Consider the following 20,147-nt stretch of genomic DNA (forward strand, 5'->3'; position numbering starts at 1 on the left):
TGGGCAAACTATTTTGTAGGTCAAACCGTTCTGAAGCTATAGACATTTGTATGAGAATACAGATTTTAGGGATGTGTCATGTTTTGACAAACATTGCTCTCGCTCTGCCACATTTCACCAAAAATGCAGAGGTGTAACATCAGCAGTTATGGTAGGACTGAGAAGCATCCAGTGCAAAATGTGTGACATTTCTAATTTAAAACTGAGAGATTCCAATGTTTTTTTGTTTTTTTATTCACATACCGGTGCGTCAATCGGATCAAATGAAATGAGATCCAATTGATTTTGATGTCTACTTTTTAATTGTTAAAATCTACATTTAGCTCTTTCTTCATTTGTTTCTTGCTGTTACAGCTAATGAAGATTGAATCTGAAAGACTCAGGAGATGAATTACAGAGTATTTGAACTGAAACCTGGTAAACTGCTTGGAAGATAGCTATGCTCACAAGTATACCACCAACACTCATGTGATCCACTGTGGCCTGGCAACATCGACCTGTCAATGCATATTCTCACCGTCATTGCTGGCGACTGCAAAACAATGTCTTGAAATAAATGGCTCGTTGGTCTAGGGGTATGATTCTCGCTTTGGGTGCGAGAGGTCCCGGGTTGAAATCCCGGACGAGCCCTTTTGAAGAGCCTTTAACAATACAGGCGGATCTTGGGCAACTGGTTGGAGGGGCGACTGCTACCACTGGAGCGCAGGACCAGGTGGACAAGTGATTAAGGTAATGGACTGCTAATCCATTGTGCTCTGCACTAGTGGGTTCAGCATCGCACAACATGTATTAAGTTCTTCCTTGGTTAAAAAACCTGTCCTTTTACCGGGACATAGGTTACCTTCAGACGAGTCCCTTGACACTTGTGGGGGTCGTAGAGCAAAACTGAGAACAGCATTGTGTTTGTGAGAGTCTCCCCTTTCCAAAGAATGGGCAAACTATTTTGTAGGTCAAACCGTTCTGAAGCTATAGACATTTGTATGAGAAGACAGATTTTAGGGATGTGTCATGTTTTGACAAACATTGCTCTCGCTCTGCCACATTTCACCAAAAATGCAGAGGTGTAACATCAGCAGTTATGGTAGGACTGAGAAGCATCCAGTGCAAAATGTGTGACATTTCTAATTTAAAACTGAGAGATTCCAATGTTTTTTTGTTTTTTTATTCACATACCGGTGCGTCAATCGGATCAAATGAAATGAGATCCAATTGATTTTGATGTCTACTTTTTAATTGTTAAAATCTACATTTAGCTCTTTCTTCATTTGTTTCTTGCTGTTACAGCTAATGAAGATTGAATCTGAAAGACTCAGGAGATGAATTACAGAGTATTTGAACTGAAACCTGGTCAACTGCTTGGAAGATAGCTATGCTCACAAGTATACCACCAACACTCACGTGATCCACTGTGGCCTGGCAACATCGACCTGTCAATGCATATTCTCACCGTCATTGCTGGCGACTGCAAAACAATGTCTTGAAATAAATGGCTCGTTGGTCTAGGGGTATGATTCTCGCTTTGGGTGCGAGAGGTCCCGGGTTCAAATCCCGGACGAGCCCTTTTGAAGAGCCTTTAACAATACAGGCGGATCTTGGGCAACTGGTTGGAGGGGCGACTGCTACCACTGGAGCGCAGGACCAGGTGGACAAGTGAATAAGGCAATGGACTGCTAATCCATTGTGCTCTGCACTAGTGGGTTCAGCATCGCACAACATGTATTAATTTCTTCCTTGGTTAAAAAACCTGTCCTTTTACCGGGACATAGGTTACCTTCAGACGAGTCCCTTGACACTTGTGGGGGTCGTAGAGCAAAACTGAGAACAGCATTGTGTTTGTGAGTCTCCCCTTTCCAAAGAATGGGCAAACTATTTTGTAGGTCAAACCGTTCTGAAGCTATAGACATTTGTATGAGAATACAGATTTTAGGGATGTGTCATGTTTTGACAAACATTGCTCTCGCTCTGCCACATTTCACCAAAAATGCAGAGGTGTAACATCAGCAGTTATGGTAGGACTGAGAAGCATCCAGTGCAAAATGTGTGACATTTCTAATTTAAAACTGAGAGATTCCAATGTTTTTTTGTTTTTTTATTCACATACCGGTGCGTCAATCGGATCAAATGAAATGAGATCCAATTGATTTTGATGTCTACTTTTTAATTGTTAAAATCTACATTTAGCTCTTTCTTCATTTGTTTCTTGCTGTTACAGCTAATGAAGATTGAATCTGAAAGACTCAGGAGATGAATTACAGAGTATTTGAACTGAAACCTGGTAAACTGCTTGGAAGATAGCTATGCTCACAAGTATACCACCAACACTCACGTGATCCACTGTGGCCTGGCAACATCGACCTGTCAATGCATATTCTCACCGTCATTGCTGGCGACTGCAAAACAATGTCTTGAAATAAATGGCTCGTTGGTCTAGGGCTATGATTCTCGCTTTGGGTGCGAGAGGTCCCGGGTTCAAATCCCGGACGAGCCCTTTTGAAGAGCCTTTAACAATGTGAGACAGGCGGATCTTGGGCAACTGGTTGGAGGGGCGACTGCTACCACTGGAGCGCAGGACCAGGTGGACAAGTGATTAAGGCAATGAGAGATTCCAATGTTTTTTTGTTTTTTTATTCACATACCGGTGCGTCAATCGGATCAAATGAAATGAGATCCAATTGATTTTGATGTCTACTTTTTAATTGTTAAAATCTACATTTAGCTCTTTCTTCATTTGTTTCTTGCTGTTACAGCTAATGAAGATTGAATCTGAAAGACTCAGCAGAAGAATTACAGAGTATTTGAACTGAACCTGGTCAACTGCTTGGAAGATAGCTATGCTCACAAGTATACCACCAACACTCACGTGATCCACTGTGGCCTGGCAACATCGACCTGTCAATGCATATTCTCACCGTCATTGCTGGCGACTGCAAAACAATGTCTTGAAATAAATGGCTCGTTGGTCTAGGGGTATGATTCTCGCTTTGGGTGCGAGAGGTCCCGGGTTCAAATCCTGGACAAGCCCTTTTGAAGAGCCTTTAACAATACAGGCGGATCTTGGGCAACTGGTTGGAGGGGCGACTGCTACCACTGGAGCGCAGGACCAGGTGGACAAGTGATTAAGGTAATGGACTGCTAATCCATTGTGCTCTGCACTAGTGGGTTCAGCATCGCACAACATGTATTAAGTTCTTCCTTGGTTAAAAAACCTGTCCTTTTACCGGGACATAGGTTACCTTCAGAGGAGTCCCTTGACACTTGTGGGGGTCGTAGAGCAAAACTGAGAACAGCATTGTGTTTGTGAGAGTCTCCCCTTTCCAAAGAATGGGCAAACTATTTTGTAGGTCAAACCGTTCTGAAGCTATAGACATTTGTATGAGAAGACAGATTTTAGGGATGTGTCATGTTTTGACAAACATTGCTCTCGCTCTGCCACATTTCACCAAAAATGCAGAGGTGTAACATCAGCAGTTATGGTAGGACTGAGAAGCATCCAGTGCAAAATGTGTGACATTTCTAATTTAAAACTGAGAGATTCCAACGTTTTTTTATTTTTTTATTCACATACCGGTGCGTCAATCGGATCAAATGAAATGAGATCCAATTGATTTTGATGTCTACTTTTTAATTGTTAAAATCTACATTTAGCTCTTTCTTCATTTGTTTCTTGCTGTTACAGCTAATGAAGATTAAATCTGAAAGACTCAGCAGATGAATTACAGAGTATTTGAACTAAAACCTGGTCAACTGCTTGGAAGACAGCTATGCTCACAAGTATACCACCAACACTCACGTTATTCACTGTGGCCTGGCACCATCGACCTGTCAATCCAAATCCTCACCGTCATTGCTGGCGACTGCAATAAAAATGCCTTTGATAAAACGGCTCGTTGGTCTAGGGGTATGATTCTCGCTTCGGGTGCGAGAGGTCCCGGGTTCAAATCCCGGACGAGCCCATGTGTAGAGCTTTTAACAATCTGAAAGAGGCGGTTCTTGGGCAACAGTTTGGAGTGCAGACCAAGGTGGATGAGTGATAAAGGCAATGGATTGCTAATCCATTGTGCTCTGCACTCGTGGGTTCAGCATCGCACAGCATTTATTCATTTCTTCCTTGGTTAAAAAATCTGTCATTTTAACCGGTACATAGATTACCTTCAGACGAGTGTCGTGACCCTTGTGGGGGTCGTGGAGCAAAACTGAGAACGACATTGTGTTTGTGAGAGTCTCCCCTTTCCATGGAATGGTCAAACAATTTTGTAGGTCAAACCGTTCGGAAGCTACAGCCATTTGTATGAGAAGACTGATTTTCGGGATGTGTCATGTTTTGACAAACATTGTTCTCGCTCTGCCGCATTTCACCAAAGATGCAGAGGTGTGACATCAGCGGTTATGAAGGTTTGAGAAGCATCCAGTGCAAAAAAAGTGACATTTCTAGTTTAAAACAGACAGATTCCAATGGGGATTTTTTATTTTATTCATGTACCGGTGCGTCAATCGGATCAAATGAAATGAGATCCAATTGATTTTGATGTCTACTTTTTAATTTTTTAAATCTACATTAGCTCTTTCTTCATTTGTTTCTTGCTGTTACAGCTAATGAAGATTGAATCTGAAAGACTCAGCAGATGAATTACAGAGTATTTGAACTAAAACCTGGTCAACTGCTTGGAAGACAGCTATGCTCACAAGTATACCACCAACACTCACGTTATTCACTGTGGCCTGGCACCATCGACCTGTCAATCCAAATCCTCACCGTCATTACTGGCGACTGCAATAAAAATGCCTTTGATAAAACGGCTCGTTGGTCTAGGGGTATGATTCTCGCTTCGGGTGCGAGAGGTCCCGGGTTCAAATCCCGGACGAGCCCATGTGTAGAGCCTTTAACAATCTGAAAGAGGCGGTTCTTGGGCAACAGTTTGGAGTGCAGACCAAGGTGGATGAGTGATAAAGGCAATGGATTGCTAATCCATTGTGCTCTGCACTCGTGGGTTCAGCATCGCACAGCATTTATTCATTTCTTCCTTGGTTAAAAAATCTGTCATTTTAACCGGTACATAGATTACCTTCAGACGAGTGTCGTGACCCTTGTGGGGGTCGTAGAGCAAAACTGAGATGGTCAAACAATTTTGTAGGTCAAACCGTTCGGAAGCTACAGCCATTTGTATGAGAAGACTGATTTTCGGGATGTGTCATGTTTTGACAAACATTGTTCTCGCTCTGCCGCATTTCACCAAAGATGCAGAGGTGTGACATCAGCGGTTATGAAGGTTTGAGAAGCATCCAGTGCAAAAAAAGTGACATTTCTAGTTTAAAACAGACAGATTCCAATGGGGATTTTTTATTTTATTCATGTACCGGTGCGTCAATCGGATCAAATGAAATGAGATCCAATTGATTTTGATGTCTACTTTTAAATTTTTTTAATCTACATTAGCTCTTTCTTCATTTGTTTCTTGCTGTTACAGCTAATGAAGATTGAATCTGAAAGACTCAGCAGATGAATTACAGATTATTTGAACTAAAACATGGTCAACTGCTTGGAAGACAGCTATGCTCACAAGTATACCACCAACACTCACGTTATTCACTGTGGCCTGGCACCATCGACCTGTCAATCCAAATCCTCACCGTCATTACTGGTGACTGCAATAAAAATGCCTTTGATAAAACGGCTCGTTGGTCTAGGGGTATGATTCTCGCTTCGGGTGCGAGAGGTCCCGGGTTCAAATCCCGGACGAGCCCATGTGTAGATCCTTTAACAATCTGAAAGAGGCGGTTCTTGTGCAACAGTTTGGAGTGCAGACCAAGGTGGATGAGTGATAAAGGCAATGGATTGCTAATCCATTGTGCTCTGCACTCGTGGGTTCAGCATCGCACAGCATTTATTCATTTCTTCCTTGGTTAAAAAATCTGTCATTTTAACCGATACATAGATTACCTTCAGACGAGTGTCGTGACCCTTGTGGGGGTCGTAGAGCAAAACTGAGATGGTCAAACAATTTTGTAGGTCAAACCGTTCGGAAGCTACAGCCATTTGTATGAGAAGACTGATTTTCGGGATGTGTCATGTTTTGACAAACATTGTTCTCGCTCTGCCGCATTTCACCAAAGATGCAGAGGTGTGACATCAGCGGTTATGAAGGTTTGAGAAGCATCCAGTGCAAAAAAAGTGACATTTCTAGTTTAAAACAGACAGATTCCAATGGGGATTTTTTATTTTATTAATGTACCGGTGCGTCAATCGGATCAAATGAAATGAGATCCAATTGATTTTGATGTCTACTTTTTAATTTTTTTAATCTACATTAGCTCTTTCTTCATTTGTTTCTTGCTGTTACAGCTAATGAAGATTGAATCTGAAAGACTCAGCAGATGAATTACAGATTATTTGAACTAAAACCTGGTCAACTGCTTGGAAGACAGCTATGCTCACAAGTATACCACCAACACTCACGTTATTCACTGTGGCCTGGCACCATCGACCTGTCAATCCAAATCCTCACCGTCATTACTGGTGACTGCAATAAAAATGCCTTTGATAAAACGGCTCGTTGGTCTAGGGGTATGATTCTTGCTTCGGGTGCGAGAGGTCCCGGGTTCAAATCCCGGACGAGCCCATGTGTAGATCCTTTAACAATCTGAAAGAGGCGGTTCTTGGGCAACAGTTTGGAGTGCAGACCAAGGTGGATGAGTGATAAAGGCAATGGATTGCTAATCCATTGTGCTCTGCACTCGTGGGTTCAGCATCGCACAGCATTTATTCATTTCTTCCTTGGTTAAAAAATCTGTCATTTTAACCGGTACATAGATTACCTTCAGACGAGTGTCGTGACCCTTGTGGGGGTCGTAGAGCAAAACTGAGATGGTCAAACAATTTTGTAGGTCAAACCGTTCGGAAGCTACAGCCATTTGTATGAGAAGACTGATTTTCGGGATGTGTCATGTTTTGACAAACATTGTTCTCGCTCTGCCGCATTTCACCAAAGATGCAGAGGTGTGACATCAGCGGTTATGAAGGTTTGAGAAGCATCCAGTGCAAAAAAAGTGACATTTCTAGTTTAAAACAGACAGATTCCAATGGGGATTTTTTATTTTATTCATGTACCGGTGCGTCAATCGGATCAAATGAAATGAGATCCAATTGATTTTGATGTCTACTTTTTAATTTTTTTAATCTACATTAGCTCTTTCTTCATTTGTTTCTTGCTGTTACAGCTAATGAAGATTGAATCTGAAAGACTCAGCAGATGAATTACAGAGTATTTTAACTAAAACCTGGTCAACTGCTTGGAAGACAGCTATGCTCACAAGTATACCACCAACACTCACGTTATTCACTGTGGCCTGGCACCATCGACCTGTCAATCCAAATCCTCACCGTCATTACTGGTGACTGCAATAAAAATGCCTTTGATAAAACGGCTCGTTGGTCTAGGGGTATGATTCTCGCTTCGGGTGCGAGAGGTCCCGGGTTCAAATCCCGGACGAGCCCATGTGTAGATCCTTTAACAATCTGAAAGAGGCGGTTCTTGTGCAACAGTTTGGAGTGCAGACCAAGGTGGATGAGTGATAAAGGCAATGGATTGCTAATCCATTGTGCTCTGCACTCGTGGGTTCAGCATCGCACAGCATTTATTCATTTCTTCCTTGGTTAAAAAATCTGTCATTTTAACCGATACATAGATTACCTTCAGACGAGTGTCGTGACCCTTGTGGGGGTCGTAGAGCAAAACTGAGATGGTCAAACAATTTTGTAGGTCAAACCGTTCGGAAGCTACAGCAATTTGTATGAGAAGACTGATTTTCGGGATGTGTCATGTTTTGACAAACATTGTTCTCGCTCTGCCGCATTTCACCAAAGATGCAGAGGTGTGACATCAGCGGTTCTGAAGGTTTGAGAAGCATCCAGTGCAAAAAAAGTGACATTTCTAGTTTAAAACAGACAGATTCCAATGGGGATTTTTTATTTTATTAATGTACCGGTGCGTCAATCGGATCAAATGAAATGAGATCCAATTGATTTTGATGTCTACTTTTTAATTTTTTTAATCTACATTTTCTCTTTCTTCATTTGTTTCTTGCTGTTACAGCTAATGAAGATTGAATCTGAAAGACTCAGCAGATGAATTACAGAGTATTTTAACTAAAACCTGGTCAACTGCTTGGAAGACAGCTATGCTCACAAGTATACCACCAACACTCACGTTATTCACTGTGGCCTGGCACCATCGACCTGTCAATCCAAATCCTCACCGTCATTACTGGTGACTGCAATAAAAATGCCTTTGATAAAACGGCTCGTTGGTCTAGGGGTATGATTCTCGCTTCGGGTGTGAGAGGTCCCGGGTTCAAATCCCGGACGAGCCCATGTGTAGAGCCTTTAACAATCTGAAAGAGGCGGTTCTTGGGCAACAGTTTGGAGTGCAGACCAAGGTGGATGAGTGATAAAGGCAATGGATTGCTAATCCATTGTGCTCTGCACTCGTGGGTTCAGCATCGCACAGCATTTATTCATTTCTTCCTTGGTTAAAAAATCTGTCATTTTAACCGATACATAGATTACCTTCAGACGAGTGTCGTGACCCTTGTGGGGGTCGTAGAGCAAAACTGAGATGGTCAAACAATTTTGTAGGTCAAACCGTTCGGAAGCTACAGCAATTTGCATGAGAAGACTGATTTTCGGGATGTGTCATGTTTTGACAAACATTGTTCTCGCTCTGCCGCATTTCACCAAAGATGCAGAGGTGTGACATCAGCGGTTCTGAAGGTTTGAGAAGCATCCAGTGCAAAAAAAGTGACATTTCTAGTTTAAAACAGACAGATTCCAATGGGGATTTTTTATTTTATTAATGTACCGGTGCGTCAATCGGATCAAATGAAATGAGATCCAATTGATTTTGATGTCTACTTTTAAATTTTTTTAATCTACATTAGCTCTTTCTTCATTTGTTTCTTGCTGTTACAGCTAATGAAGATTGAATCTGAAAGACTCAGCAGATGAATTACAGAGTATTTTAACTAAAACCTGGTCAACTGCTTGGAAGACAGCTATGCTCACAAGTATACCACCAACACTCACGTTATTCACTGTGGCCTGGCACCATCGACCTGTCAATCCAAATCCTCACCGTCATTACTGGTGACTGCAATAAAAATGCCTTTGATAAAACGGCTCGTTGGTCTAGGGGTATGATTCTCGCTTCGGGTGTGAGAGGTCCCGGGTTCAAATCCCGGAAGAGCCCATGTGTAGAGCCTTTAACAATCTGAAAGAGGCGGTTCTTGGGCAACAGTTTGGAGTGCAGACCAAGGTGGATGAGTGATAAAGGCAATGGATTGCTAATCCATTGTGCTCTGCACTCGTGGGTTCAGCATCGCACAGCATTTCTTCATTGGTTGAAAAATCTGTCATTTTAACCGGTACATAGATTACCTTCAGACGAGTGTCGTGACCCTTGTGGGGGTCGTAGAGCAAAACTGAGAACGACATTGTGTTTGTGAGAGTCTCCCCTTTCCATGGAATGGTCAAACAATTTTGTAGGTCAAACCGTTCGGAAGCTACAGCCATTTGTATGAGAAGACTGATTTTCGGGATGTGTCATGTTTTGACAAACATTGTTCTCGCTCTGCCGCATTTCACCAAAGATGCAGAGGTGTGACATCAGCGGTTATGAAGGTTTGAGAAGCATCCAGTGCAAAAAAAGTGACATTTCTAGTTTAAAACAGACAGATTCCAATGGGGATTTTTTATTTTATTCATGTACCGGTGCGTCAATCGGATCAAATGAAATGAGATCCAATTGATTTTGATGTCTACTTTTTAATTTTTTTAATCTACATTAGCTCTTTCTTCATTTGTTTCTTGCTGTTACAGCTAATGAAGATTGAATCTGAAAGACTCAGCAGATGAATTACAGAGTATTTTAACTAAAACCTGGTCAACTGCTTGGAAGACAGCTATGCTCACAAGTATACCACCAACACTCACGTTATTCACTGTGGCCTGGCACCATCGACCTGTCAATCCAAATCCTCACCGTCATTACTGGTGACTGCAATAAAAATGCCTTTGATAAAACGGCTCGTTGGTCTAGGGGTATGATTCTCGCTTCGGGTGTGAGAGGTCCCGGGTTCAAATCCCGGAAGAGCCCATGTGTAGAGCCTTTAACAATCTGAAAGAGGCGGTTCTTGGGCAACAGTTTGGAGTGCAGACCAAGGTGGATGAGTGATAAAGGCAATGGATTGCTAATCCATTGTGCTCTGCACTCGTGGGTTCAGCATCGCACAGCATTTCTTCATTGGTTGAAAAATCTGTCATTTTAACCGGTACATAGATTACCTTCAGACGAGTGTCGTGACCCTTGTGGGGGTCGTAGAGCAAAACTGAGAACGACATTGTGTTTGTGAGAGTCTCCCCTTTCCATGGAATGGTCAAACAATTTTGTAGGTCAAACCGTTCGGAAGCTACAGCCATTTGTATGAGAAGACTGATTTTCGGGATGTGTCATGTTTTGACAAACATTGTTCTCGCTCTGCCGCATTTCACCAAAGATGCAGAGGTGTGACATCAGCGGTTATGAAGGTTTGAGAAGCATCCAGTGCAAAAAAAGTGACATTTCTAGTTTAAAACAGACAGATTCCAATGGGGATTTTTTATTTTATTCATGTACCGGTGCGTCAATCGGATCAAATGAAATGAGATCCAATTGATTTTGATGTCTACTTTTTAATTTTTTTAATCTACATTAGCTCTTTCTTCATTTGTTTCTTGCTGTTACAGCTAATGAAGATTGAATCTGAAAGACTCAGCAGATGAATTACAGAGTATTTTAACTAAAACCTGGTCAACTGCTTGGAAGACAGCTATGCTCACAAGTATACCACCAACACTCACGTTATTCACTGTGGCCTGGCACCATCGACCTGTCAATCCAAATCCTCACCGTCATTACTGGTGACTGCAATAAAAATGCCTTTGATAAAACGGCTCGTTGGTCTAGGGGTATGATTCTCGCTTCGGGTGCGAGAGGTCCCGGGTTCAAATCCCGGACGAGCCCATGTGTAGATCCTTTAACAATCTGAAAGAGGCGGTTCTTGGGCAACAGTTTGGAGTGCAGACCAAGGTGGATGAGTGATAAAGGCAATGGATTGCTAATCCATTGTGCTCTGCACTCGTGGGTTCAGCATCGCACAGCATTTATTCATTTCTTCCTTGGTTAAAAAATCTGTCATTTTAACCGGTACATAGATTACCTTCAGACGAGTGTCGTGACCCTTGTGGGGGTCGTAGAGCAAAACTGAGATGGTCAAACAATTTTGTAGGTCAAACCGTTCGGAAGCTACAGCCATTTGTATGAGAAGACTGATTTTCGGGATGTGTCATGTTTTGACAAACATTGTTCTCGCTCTGCCGCATTTCACCAAAGATGCAGAGGTGTGACATCAGCGGTTATGAAGGTTTGAGAAGCATCCAGTGCAAAAAAAGTGACATTTCTAGTTTAAAACAGACAGATTCCAATGGGGATTTTTTATTTTATTCATGTACCGGTGCGTCAATCGGATCAAATGAAATGAGATCCAATTGATTTTGATGTCTACTTTTTAATTTTTTTAATCTACATTAGCTCTTTCTTCATTTGTTTCTTGCTGTTACAGCTAATGAAGATTGAATCTGAAAGACTCAGCAGATGAATTACAGAGTATTTTAACTAAAACCTGGTCAACTGCTTGGAAGACAGCTATGCTCACAAGTATACCACCAACACTCACGTTATTCACTGTGGCCTGGCACCATCGACCTGTCAATCCAAATCCTCACTGTCATTACTGGTGACTGCAATAAAAATGCCTTTGATAAAACGGCTCGTTGGTCTAGGGGTATGATTCTCGCTTCGGGTGCGAGAGGTCCCGGGTTCAAATCCCGGACGAGCCCATGTGTAGATCCTTTAACAATCTGAAAGAGGCGGTTCTTGGACAACAGTTTGGAGTGCAGACCAAGGTGGATGAGTGATAAAGGCAATGGATTGCTAATCCATTGTGCTCTGCACTCATGGGTTCAGCATCGCACAGCATTTATTCATTTCTTCCTTGGTTAAAAAATCTGTCATTTTAACCGGTACATAGATTACCTTCAGACGAGTGTCGTGACCCTTGTGGGGGTCGTAGAGCAAAACTGAGATGGTCAAACAATTTTGTAGGTCAAACCGTTCGGAAGCTACAGCCATTTGTATGAGAAGACTGATTTTCGGGATGTGTCATGTTTTGACAAACATTGTTCTCGCTCTGCCGCATTTCACCAAAGATGCAGAGGTGTGACATCAGCGGTTATGAAGGTTTGAGAAGCATCCAGTGCAAAAAAAGTGACATTTCTAGTTTAAAACAGACAGATTCCAATGGGGATTTTTTATTTTATTCATGTACCGGTGCGTCAATCGGATCAAATGAAATGAGATCCAATTGATTTTGATGTCTACTTTTTAATTTTTTTAATCTACATTAGCTCTTTCTTCATTTGTTTCTTGCTGTTACAGCTAATGAAGATTGAATCTGAAAGACTCAGCAGATGAATTACAGAGTATTTTAACTAAAACCTGGTCAACTGCTTGGAAGACAGCTATGCTCACAAGTATACCACCAACACTCACGTTATTCACTGTGGCCTGGCACCATCGACCTGTCAATCCAAATCCTCACCGTCATTACTGGTGACTGCAATAAAAATGCCTTTGATAAAACGGCTCGTTGGTCTAGGGGTATGATTCTCGCTTCGGGTGCGAGAGGTCCCGGGTTCAAATCCCAGACGAGCCCATGTGTAGATCCTTTAACAATCTGAAAGAGGCGGTTCTTGGGCAACAGTTTGGAGTGCAGACCAAGGTGGATGAGTGATAAAGGCAATGGATTGCTAATCCATTGTGCTCTGCACTCGTGGGTTCAGCATCGCACAGCATTTATTCATTTCTTCCTTGGTTAAAAAATCTGTCATTTTAACCGGTACATAGATTACCTTCAGACGAGTGTCGTGACCCTTGTGGGGGTCGTAGAGCAAAACTGAGATGGTCAAACAATTTTGTAGGTCAAACCGTTCGGAAGCTACAGCCATTTGTATGAGAAGACTGATTTTCGGGATGTGTCATGTTTTGACAAACATTGTTCTCGCTCTGCCGCATTTCACCAAAGATGCAGAGGTGTGACATCAGCGGTTATGAAGGTTTGAGAAGCATCCAGTGCAAAAAAAGTGACATTTCTAGTTTAAAACAGACAGATTCCAATGGGGATTTTTTATTTTATTCATGTACCGGTGCGTCAATCGGATCAAATGAAATGAGATCCAATTGATTTTGATGTCTACTTTTGAATTTGTTTAATCTACATTAGCTCTTTCTTCATTTGTTTCTTGCTGTTACAGCTAATGAAGATTGAATCTGAAAGACTCAGCAGATGAATTACAGAGTATTTTAACTAAAACCTGGTCAACTGCTTGGAAGACAGCTATGCTCACAAGTATACCACCAACACTCACGTTATTCACTGTGGCCTGGCACCATCGACCTGTCAATCCAAATCCTCACCGTCATTACTGGTGACTGCAATAAAAATGCCTTTGATAAAACGGCTCATTGGTCTAGGGGTATGATTGTCGCTTCGGGTGCGAGAGGTCCCGGGTTCAAATCCCAGACGAGCCCATGTGTAGATCCTTTAACAATCTGAAAGAGGCGGTTCTTGGGCAACAGTTTGGAGTGCAGACCAAGGTGGATGAGTGATAAAGGCAATGGATTGCTAATCCATTGTGCTCTGCACTCGTGGGTTCAGCATCGCACAGCATTTATTCATTTCTTCCTTGGTTAAAAAATCTGTCATTTTAACCGGTACATAGATTACCTTCAGACGAGTGTCGTGACCCTTGTGGGGGTCGTAGAGCAAAACTGAGATGGTCAAACAATTTTGTAGGTCAAACCGTTCGGAAGCTACAGCCATTTGTATGAGAAGACTGATTTTCGGGATGTGTCATGTTTTGACAAACATTGTTCTCGCTCTGCCGCATTTCACCAAAGATGCAGAGGTGTGACATCAGCGGTTATGAAGGTTTGAGAAGCATCCAGTGCAAAAAAAGTGACATTTCTAGTTTAAAACAGACAGATTCCAATGGGGATTTTTTATTTTATTCATGTACCGGTGCGTCAATCGGATCAAATGAAATGAGATCCAATTGATTTTGATGTCTACTTTTGAATTTGTTTAATCTACATTAGCTCTTTCTTCATTTGTTTCTTGCTGTTACAGCTAATGAAGATTGAATCTGAAAGACTCAGCAGATGAATTACAGAGTATTTTAACTAAAACCTGGTCAACTGCTTGGAAGACAGCTATGCTCACAAGTATACCACCAACACTCACGTTATTCACTGTGGCCTGGCACCATCGACCTGTCAATCCAAATCCTCACCGTCATTACTGGTGACTGCAATAAAAATGCCTTTGATAAAACGGCTCATTGGTCTAGGGGTATGATTGTCGCTTCGGGTGCGAGAGGTCCCGGGTTCAAATCCCGGACGAGCCCATGTGTAGATCCTTTAACAATCTGAAAGAGGCGGTTCTTGGGCAACAGTTTGGAGTGCAGACCAAGGTGGATGAGTGATAAAGGCAATGGATTGCTAATCCATTGTGCTCTGCACTCGTGGGTTCAGCATCGCACAGCATTTATTCATTTCTTCCTTGGTTAAAAAATCTGTCATTTTAACCGATACATAGATTACCTTCAGACGAGTGTCGTGACCCTTGTGGGGGTCGTAGAGCAAAACTGAGATGGTCAAACAATTTTGTAGGTCAAACCGTTCGGAAGCTACAGCCATTTGTATGAGAAGACTGATTTTCGGGATGTGTCATGTTTTGACAAACATTGTTCTCGCTCTGCCGCATTTCACCAAAGATGCAGAGGTGTGACATCAGCGGTTATGAAGGTTTGAGAAGCATCCAGTGCAAAAAAAGTGACATTTCTAGTTTAAAACAGACAGATTCCAATGGGGATTTTTTATTTTATTCATGTACCGGTGCGTCAATCGGATCAAATGAAATGAGATCCAATTGATTTTGATGTCTACTTTTGAATTTTTTTTATCTACATTAGCTCTTTCTTCATTTGTTTCTTGCTGTTACAGCTAATGAAGATTGAATCTGAAAGATTCAGCAGATGAATTACAGAGTATTTGAACTAAAACCTGGTCAACTGCTTGGAAGACAGCTATGCTCACAAGTATTCCACCAACACTCACGTTATTCACTGTGGCCTGGCACCATCGACCTGTCAATCCAAATCCTCACCGTCATTGCTGGCGACTGCAATAAAAATGCCTTTGATAAAATGGCTCGTTGGTCTAGGGGTATGATTCTCGCTTCGGGTGCGAGAGGTCCCGGGTTCAAATCCCGGACGAGCCCATGTGTAGAGCCTTTAACAATCTGAAATAGGTGGTTCTTGGGCAACAGTTTGGAGTGCAGACCAAGGTGGATGAGTGATAAAGGCAATGGATTGCTAATCCATTGTGCTCTGCACTCGTGGGTTCAGCATCGCACAGCATTTATTAATTTCTTCCTTGGTTAAAAAATCTGTCATTTTAACCGGTACATAGATTACCTTCAGACGAGTGTCGTGACCCTTGTGGGGGTCGTAGAGCAAAACTGAGATGGTCAAACAATTTTGTAGGTCAAACCGTTCGGAAGCTACAGCCATTTGTATGAGAAGACTGATTTTCGGGATGTGTCATGTTTTGACAAACATTGTTCTCGCTCTGCCGCATTTCACCAAAGATGCAGAGGTGTGACATCAGCGGTTATGAAGGTTTGAGAAGCATCCAGTGCAAAAAAAGTGACATTTCTAGTTTAAAACAGACAGACTCCAATGGGGATTTTTTATTTTATTCATGTACCGGTGCGTCAATCGGATCAAATGAAATGAGATCCAATTGATTTTGATGTCTACTTTTTAATTTTTTTAATCTACATTAGCTCTTTCTTCATTTGTTTCTTGCTGTTACAGCTAATGAAGATTGAATCTGAAAGACTCAGCAGATGAATTACAGAGTATTTTAACTAAAACCTGGTCAACTGCTTGGAAGACAGCTATGCTCACAAGTATACCACCAACACTCACGTTATTCACTGTGGCCTGGCACCATCGACCTGTCAATCCAAATCCTCACCGTCATTGCTGGCGACTGCAATAAAAATGCCTTTGATAAAATGGCTCGTTGGTCTAGGGGTATGATTCTCGCTTCGGGTGCGAGAGGTCCCGGGTTCAAATCCCGGACGAGCCCATGTGTAGAGCCTTTAACAATCTGAAAGAGGCGGTTCTTGGGCAACAGTTTGGAGTGCAGACCAAGGTGGATGAGTGATAAAGGCAATGGATTGCTAATCCATTGTGCTCTGCACTCATGGGTTCAGCATCGCACAGCATTTATTCATTTCTTCCTTGGTTAAAAAATCTGTCATTTTAACCGGTACATAGATTACCTTCAGACGAGTGTCGTGACCCTTGTGGGGGTCGTAGAGCAAAACTGAGATGGTCAAACAATTTTGTAGGTCAAACCGTTCGGAAGCTACAGCCATTTGTATGAGAAGACTGATTTTCGGGATGTGTCATGTTTTGACAAACATTGTTCTCGCTCTGCCGCATTTCACCAAAGATGCAGAGGTGTGACATCAGCGGTTATGAAGGTTTGAGAAGCATCCAGTGCAAAAAAAGTGACATTTCTAGTTTAAAACAGACAGATTCCAATGGGGATTTTTTATTTTATTCATGTACCGGTGCGTCAATCGGATCAAATGAAATGAGATCCAATTGATTTTGATGTCTACTTTTGAATTTGTTTAATCTACATTAGCTCTTTCTTCATTTGTTTCTTGCTGTTACAGCTAATGAAGATTGAATCTGAAAGACTCAGCAGATGAATTACAGAGTATTTTAACTAAAACCTGGTCAACTGCTTGGAAGACAGCTATGCTCACAAGTATACCACCAACACTCACGTTATTCACTGTGGCCTGGCACCATCGACCTGTCAATCCAAATCCTCACCGTCATTACTGGTGACTGCAATAAAAATGCCTTTGATAAAACGGCTCATTGGTCTAGGGGTATGATTGTCGCTTCGGGTGCGAGAGGTCCCGGGTTCAAATCCCAGACGAGCCCATGTGTAGATCCTTTAACAATCTGAAAGAGGCGGTTCTTGGGCAACAGTTTGGAGTGCAGACCAAGGTGGATGAGTGATAAAGGCAATGGATTGCTAATCCATTGTGCTCTGCACTCGTGGGTTCAGCATCGCACAGCATTTATTCATTTCTTCCTTGGTTAAAAAATCTGTCATTTTAACCGGTACATAGATTACCTTCAGACGAGTGTCGTGACCCTTGTGGGGGTCGTAGAGCAAAACTGAGATGGTCAAACAATTTTGTAGGTCAAACCGTTCGGAAGCTACAGCCATTTGTATGAGAAGACTGATTTTCGGGATGTGTCATGTTTTGACAAACATTGTTCTCGCTCTGCCGCATTTCACCAAAGATGCAGAGGTGTGACATCAGCGGTTATGAAGGTTTGAGAAGCATCCAGTGCAAAAAAAGTGACATTTCTAGTTTAAAACAGACAGATTCCAATGGGGATTTTTTATTTTATTCATGTACCGGTGCGTCAATCGGATCAAATGAAATGAGATCCAATTGATTTTGATGTCTACTTTTGAATTTGTTTAATCTACATTAGCTCTTTCTTCATTTGTTTCTTGCTGTTACAGCTAATGAAGATTGAATCTGAAAGACTCAGCAGATGAATTACAGAGTATTTTAACTAAAACCTGGTCAACTGCTTGGAAGACAGCTATGCTCACAAGTATACCACCAACACTCACGTTATTCACTGTGGCCTGGCACCATCGACCTGTCAATCCAAATCCTCACCGTCATTACTGGTGACTGCAATAAAAATGCCTTTGATAAAACGGCTCATTGGTCTAGGGGTATGATTGTCGCTTCGGGTGCGAGAGGTCCCGGGTTCAAATCCCGGACGAGCCCATGTGTAGATCCTTTAACAATCTGAAAGAGGCGGTTCTTGGGCAACAGTTTGGAGTGCAGACCAAGGTGGATGAGTGATAAAGGCAATGGATTGCTAATCCATTGTGCTCTGCACTCGTGGGTTCAGCATCGCACAGCATTTATTCATTTCTTCCTTGGTTAAAAAATCTGTCATTTTAACCGATACATAGATTACCTTCAGACGAGTGTCGTGACCCTTGTGGGGGTCGTAGAGCAAAACTGAGATGGTCAAACAATTTTGTAGGTCAAACCGTTCGGAAGCTACAGCCATTTGTATGAGAAGACTGATTTTCGGGATGTGTCATGTTTTGACAAACATTGTTCTCGCTCTGCCGCATTTCACCAAAGATGCAGAGGTGTGACATCAGCGGTTATGAAGGTTTGAGAAGCATCCAGTGCAAAAAAAGTGACATTTCTAGTTTAAAACAGACAGATTCCAATGGGGATTTTTTATTTTATTCATGTACCGGTGCGTCAATCGGATCAAATGAAATGAGATCCAATTGATTTTGATGTCTACTTTTGAATTTTTTTTATCTACATTAGCTCTTTCTTCATTTGTTTCTTGCTGTTACAGCTAATGAAGATTGAATCTGAAAGATTCAGCAGATGAATTACAGAGTATTTGAACTAAAACCTGGTCAACTGCTTGGAAGACAGCTATGCTCACAAGTATTCCACCAACACTCACGTTATTCACTGTGGCCTGGCACCATCGACCTGTCAATCCAAATCCTCACCGTCATTGCTGGCGACTGCAATAAAAATGCCTTTGATAAAATGGCTCGTTGGTCTAGGGGTATGATTCTCGCTTCGGGTGCGAGAGGTCCCGGGTTCAAATCCCGGACGAGCCCATGTGTAGAGCCTTTAACAATCTGAAATAGGTGGTTCTTGGGCAACAGTTTGGAGTGCAGACCAAGGTGGATGAGTGATAAAGGCAATGGATTGCTAATCCATTGTGCTCTGCACTCGTGGGTTCAGCATCGCACAGCATTTATTAATTTCTTCCTTGGTTAAAAAATCTGTCATTTTAACCGGTACATAGATTACCTTCAGACGAGTGTCGTGACCCTTGTGGGGGTCGTAGAGCAAAACTGAGATGGTCAAACAATTTTGTAGGTCAAACCGTTCGGAAGCTACAGCCATTTGTATGAGAAGACTGATTTTCGGGATGTGTCATGTTTTGACAAACATTGTTCTCGCTCTGCCGCATTTCACCAAAGATGCAGAGGTGTGACATCAGCGGTTATGAAGGTTTGAGAAGCATCCAGTGCAAAAAAAGTGACATTTCTAGTTTAAAACAGACAGATTCCAATGGGGATTTTTTATTTTATTCATGTACCGGTGCGTCAATCGGATCAAATGAAATGAGATCCAATTGATTTTGATGTCTACTTTTGAATTTTTTTAATCTACATTAGCTCTTTCTTCATTTGTTTCTTGCTGTTACAGCTAATGAAGATTGAATCTGAAAGATTCAGCAGATGAATTACAGAGTATTTGAACTAAAACCTGGTCAACTGCTTGGAAGACAGCTATGCTCACAAGTATACCACCAACACTCACGTTATTCACTGTGGCCTGGCACCATCGACCTGTCAATCCAAATCCTCACCGTCATTGCTGGCGACTGCAATAAAAATGCCTTTGATAAAATGGCTCGTTGGTCTAGGGGTATGATTCTCGCTTCGGGTGCGAGAGGTCCCGGGTTCAAATCCCGGACGAGCCCATGTGTAGAGCCTTTAACAATCTGAAATAGGCGGTTCTTGGGCAACAGTTTGGAGTGCAGACCAAGGTGGATGAGTGATAAAGGCAATGGATTGCTAATCCATTGTGCTCTGCACTCGTGGGTTCAGCATCGCACAGCATTTATTAATTTCTTCCTTGGTTAAAAAATCTGTCATTTTAACCGGTACATAGATTACCTTCAGACGAGTGTCGTGACCCTTGTGGGGGTCGTAGAGCAAAACTGAGATGGTCAAACAATTTTGTAGGTCAAACCGTTCGGAAGCTACAGCCATTTGTATGAGAAGACTGATTTTCGGGATGTGTCATGTTTTGACAAACATTGT

General features: G+C 42.1%; 11 non-coding genes across 11 annotated transcripts; all 11 read left to right on the plus strand.

Annotated features, from left to right (window-relative positions):
* The first annotated feature begins 1,488 nt into the window (after positions 1–1,488).
* On the plus strand, positions 1,489–1,560 carry trnap-ugg (transfer RNA proline (anticodon UGG)). The gene has a single exon. It is a non-coding gene; the product is annotated as a tRNA-Pro (tRNA).
* A 2,321-nt stretch (positions 1,561–3,881) lies between these two features.
* trnap-cgg (transfer RNA proline (anticodon CGG)) lies at positions 3,882–3,953 on the plus strand. Its single transcript has one exon. It is a non-coding gene; the product is annotated as a tRNA-Pro (tRNA).
* Positions 3,954–4,795: 842 nt separating this feature from the next.
* Positions 4,796–4,867, plus strand: trnap-cgg (transfer RNA proline (anticodon CGG)). Its single transcript has one exon. It is a non-coding gene; the product is annotated as a tRNA-Pro (tRNA).
* Positions 4,868–5,670: 803 nt separating this feature from the next.
* trnap-cgg (transfer RNA proline (anticodon CGG)) lies at positions 5,671–5,742 on the plus strand. Its single transcript has one exon. It is a non-coding gene; the product is annotated as a tRNA-Pro (tRNA).
* A 1,678-nt stretch (positions 5,743–7,420) lies between these two features.
* trnap-cgg (transfer RNA proline (anticodon CGG)) lies at positions 7,421–7,492 on the plus strand. Its single transcript has one exon. It is a non-coding gene; the product is annotated as a tRNA-Pro (tRNA).
* A 3,490-nt stretch (positions 7,493–10,982) lies between these two features.
* trnap-cgg (transfer RNA proline (anticodon CGG)) lies at positions 10,983–11,054 on the plus strand. Its single transcript has one exon. It is a non-coding gene; the product is annotated as a tRNA-Pro (tRNA).
* Positions 11,055–11,857: 803 nt separating this feature from the next.
* trnap-cgg (transfer RNA proline (anticodon CGG)) lies at positions 11,858–11,929 on the plus strand. The gene has a single exon. It is a non-coding gene; the product is annotated as a tRNA-Pro (tRNA).
* A 3,428-nt stretch (positions 11,930–15,357) lies between these two features.
* Positions 15,358–15,429, plus strand: trnap-cgg (transfer RNA proline (anticodon CGG)). Its single transcript has one exon. It is a non-coding gene; the product is annotated as a tRNA-Pro (tRNA).
* Positions 15,430–16,232: 803 nt separating this feature from the next.
* trnap-cgg (transfer RNA proline (anticodon CGG)) lies at positions 16,233–16,304 on the plus strand. Its single transcript has one exon. It is a non-coding gene; the product is annotated as a tRNA-Pro (tRNA).
* A 2,553-nt stretch (positions 16,305–18,857) lies between these two features.
* On the plus strand, positions 18,858–18,929 carry trnap-cgg (transfer RNA proline (anticodon CGG)). The gene has a single exon. It is a non-coding gene; the product is annotated as a tRNA-Pro (tRNA).
* An 803-nt stretch (positions 18,930–19,732) lies between these two features.
* trnap-cgg (transfer RNA proline (anticodon CGG)) lies at positions 19,733–19,804 on the plus strand. The gene has a single exon. It is a non-coding gene; the product is annotated as a tRNA-Pro (tRNA).
* Positions 19,805–20,147: the final 343 nt, after the last annotated feature.

The sequence above is a fragment of the Oncorhynchus mykiss genome, chromosome 15 (genome assembly GCF_057628025.1).
Source record: "Oncorhynchus mykiss isolate SJ-2025 chromosome 15, ASM5762802v1, whole genome shotgun sequence".
NCBI lineage: Eukaryota > Metazoa > Chordata > Actinopteri > Salmoniformes > Salmonidae > Oncorhynchus > Oncorhynchus mykiss.